Below are 4109 nucleotides of genomic sequence, written 5' to 3' on the forward strand. Positions count from 1 at the left end.
GCGACGGTGAGGTTAGAGTTTCTCGTTATGTGACGATATTTGGTGGCAGGTGCTTCAAATCTACGCGAGGGTTCAACGGCGACAACCCAGACTCCAGGTTGCAAGTCCTTAGGGGCATGTGCACAAAGACTTCTCCGCTGTCATCGAAAATGTAAAGCCGGCTCTAGTAGGGAAGCACTGACAGCGGGCGTGTCGGTGGCTCATTCTCGAGAAAGTAGTGGTCGTTCAGTGTTCTTGTAATCTTGATGTAACTGTTTATTATGTTTGAGATGATTCTGAACTTTTATTATTTTTTTTGTCTTTGTTTTTTTTTTTGTTTCTTGTTGCTGCATTATGTATTTGTGGGAGCTTACATGTGACATCCTTAAAAAACATCTAGATGTGAATTAGTCAAACTGTTTATAATAGATCTGATGTTTTTTGGTAAAAGAAAAAATCCGTTGTTCCAGCATTTGGGCGAGTGGCTCGGTGGCAATGTGCGCAAAATGATCGGCACTGTACTAGACGAGCGCTGATTTTGTGATCGACACATGTCGGGCGCATTCATCCTCAACAGTTATGCCCCAGCCGATCAGGGGGGCGTTAGGCCGCTATAGGTGGCTAGCCCCCGATGGATGGATGGACCGATGGAGATGGATGTCGTTGCCTCGATCTCACTCACGCCATACATGAATCTCGCTCATCTCCGGCCGGCCGGGGCGTGATCGACAGGGACGGCACCCATAAACCCGCCGATGGAGCCAACCAATTAAGGCGCATATGCGAGTGTCCCAGATACCTGCGACCCCGGCCGCGCCGCGCCGGAGCGTCGTCCGATCGTCCGTTCGAGCAGAATACGTGCCGTGTGGTGTAGCAGCAGCGGTGATCGTAGCCCCTCCGCCGTACGTACCGGCGGGCGGGCGACCCCGACCCGTGCGCCCCGCCCCGTCGCCGTCGCCGTCGCCCCGCCCGTCCTGCTCACATGGGGGAACGGCCTCTGCCCGTTGGAGCGCGCTCCCTTTTCCCACTTTGGCACGGGCGGCGAGCCAAAACGAGCCGGACCGCGGAGCTAGCGCACAGCCCAGGACGAACGCGCGACAGGCGCTGTGGCCGGACGCGACCGCCCGCGCGCCCCCGGCCAGTGGCACCCGATCGATCGGGGCGTTTCGCCAGTTCCCACTTGCCGCGCGCGCGCGCGGCACGCGTGCATGGGCACATGCACGTACGTTCCCACGAGCCCACGACGGACCTTTGGACGAGCGAAACGAAAGGTTACGAGCTAGCTAGCCCGACCGGCCGCTAGGTCGAGGCGAGTTGTTTGCTCCGGCAACGGGACATCGGGGGACAAAGGCATCTTCCGGGTCTGCTACTCGGCTCGCTCCCTGATGGGGACGTGCCCTGCCCTGCCCTGGTAAAATACTTGTTTTTCCCACCCATTGACCACAGCTACATACTCTACGTTGCATGCCCAAGAAAGTTGGACTGCTGCACTACTGTCAGAGTACATGGTAAACCAAAGGACCGGCTGCTGGTCTGATCTGGCGGCATCTGCACGCTCTAGACTCCAGAGTTTCTCGAACACTTGGTACGCAAACCGTACATATTGATTGCGAGCAGTCGACGGCGAGCATTTCCCGCGGTCGGAGGAGGACGACGTGAACAGCATTTTCCTGGCCATTTCGCTACGTTACCGGCCGAGAGACTGACGATACCAACACAAATCGACAGGGGGGCGGGGGCACGTGGCAAGTGGAGGGGGGAGGCTGGTGCGTGGCCGTAGCTCATAACTAGCGGCGGAGGGCCCACGGACATCCACAGTGAGAGAGAGAGGGACACGCGGGCCCAGTGTCGTGGTTCTAACTCTGACAGTGATGTAGGGGTGGGGTGTATGGAGAGGCTAGATCTTAGCTATTGGGAAGTTGTAAACACACTAAGATGTACGAGTTCAGGCCCTTCGCGGAGGAAGTAACAGCCCTACGTCTCGGTGCCCGGAGGCGGTCGATTGGATTATAGGCGTGTGAATAACAGGGGTGTGAACCCTTCATACTGAGGAGGGGGTGCCTTATATAGAGTCCGCCGGCCCTCTCCTGCCCTCAGTGATGCAGGGTTTAAGGTACATTTGCGTTACTGGTAACGTCCCTAATAAAGTGCTATAATGATCATAAAGACTACTTAATAGCCGACCGTTTGCCTGCGGAGTGACTTTAGGTCTCCTGGCAGTCGAGTGGTTGGCTTCATGGTCGAGTGATAGCTTCTTGGTCGAGTGTCTTTAACCCGTCGAGTGGGATACCTTCAAGTCGATTGAAAGGTGACTTCTTTCAGGGATGTCCTTGGGTAAGGCTCTTTGGACAGGTCTGTGCCCCTATCCTAGGTACATAGCTTTATCATTAGCCTCCGAATGGATCGAGGTTTGAGTGGGGAAAGAGTTGGAGATCCTTCCGACTGGTTCTTTGGGCTACATGAGTGCCTTGTTTCGGGTCAATCGTCACGGATGACGTCATCAACCTCTTTCAGTCGCCTTGATCCATTCCAGGCCTTTCGTCGAGTGAATTTCTTTACTTGTGACATACCGAGTGTCGGCGCGAGCGGGGTCTTCTGTTTTGACAAGTTGTTTTGCAGCCCGCGGATGTCGTGGGATTCGGATTTTGGGAAGCGCGCGGGACGGGAGCGGCCGCAGTAATCGGAAGCGATAAAGCGGAAGCTCCTCGATTTCCGCGCCACCTTTTTTGCCACGTACTGCGCGCCGTCTGCTGCGGGATTTGACTGGATTGCCTGAGCCTACCAGTCAGCCACTCGGGAGCGGCCTCTTATAAGTAGCCGGCTCGGGGTTTCCAAACAGTGTGCTCTCTTCTTCCTCTCTCCCTTCGCAAGCTCCTCCGCCACCTCCGCTCTCACCCTCGCGCCGCAGACCCGTGCGAGATTTGCCGGCGACGATGGCGAAGGACAAGACATCCGCTCTGGAGCGTGCGAAGAAGGCGGCGGCGCAGGGGAAAGGGAAGAGATCTGCTCGGGGCGGATCTTCCTCAAGGTCTGCTCTGCCCCGCCGCTGGATCCAGGGCGACTGGATGCCGTCCGTGATCCGGTAAGAAGACCTCGACGACATGGTCGAGGGGGGAGTCATTCCCCACGAAGCTGCGCGTCTTCCGGGGAGAGAGATCAAACCTCAGCCTCGCGACGGTGAGTGTGTGCTCCTAGCCACCCATATCGACCGAGGGTTTTCTCTGCCGCCCCATCCTTTTTTCCGGAGCTTTCTGAACTTCTTCGGAGTGCAGCTCCACCACTTCACTCCCAACTCCATCGTATATCTTGCTGCTTTCATTTCCATGTGTGAGGGTTTCTTGGGTTGCCGCCCCCATTGGGGACTCTTCAAGCACATCTTTACCTGCCGTTCAATCGGTCAAGAAGGCCAAGTCGAGTGACGAAAGGACGCAGGTGATTCAGCTGTGCGGGGGCCTGGCGATCCAAACGAGGGGAAATAGTTGTTTTCCATCTATCATTTTCCCGGAGTCGGTCCGCGGTTGGCAGGCGACCCCAGGGCAGTCGACCGGACTTCCCCCTTTCTCTCTCGACCGAGCTGAAAAACCTGCTTCTCTGAAAGTGACGCCGGAGGAAAAGGCCCAAGTCAAAGTACTGGCTGGTCGAGTGGTTGAGCTTGTCCGTGAAGGCGTGATTGGTATGGACTTGTTGGAGGTCTTCCTCTGGAGGCGCATCCAACCGCTCCAGGCTCGTGACCACCCGATGTGGCTGTACTCGGGTCTCGATGACACCACTCGGGTCCACCCGGAGGAGGTTACTGACGAGATGCTGGAGGGGTGGCTGTCGAGCATCACGGGGAACAAAGACAACCCCCGAGGAGCCAGGAGGGTAATTCCACTCGACAACTCGTATGACGTGGACCAGGTATGTCTTTATGCTCCTGACTGAGATCTTGTTTTCTTCATTGGTCTTCTTTGAGTAGGTCGATTGACTTTCGTCTTGTTTGTTGTTTTACAGGCGACTACCGAGATGTACTCGACGCCCAACGGGGCACAGGGGCCAACTGAGGAAGGGGAGGCGAGCGGAGGTGAGAGCGGAGACGATCAAGGTGAGTGGGAGTCCGGCGGTGAAGGAGAGGGAGGCGACGACGTCGA

The sequence above is a fragment of the Triticum dicoccoides genome, chromosome 7A (genome assembly GCF_002162155.2).
Source record: "Triticum dicoccoides isolate Atlit2015 ecotype Zavitan chromosome 7A, WEW_v2.0, whole genome shotgun sequence".
Classification (NCBI taxonomy): domain Eukaryota; kingdom Viridiplantae; phylum Streptophyta; class Magnoliopsida; order Poales; family Poaceae; genus Triticum; species Triticum dicoccoides.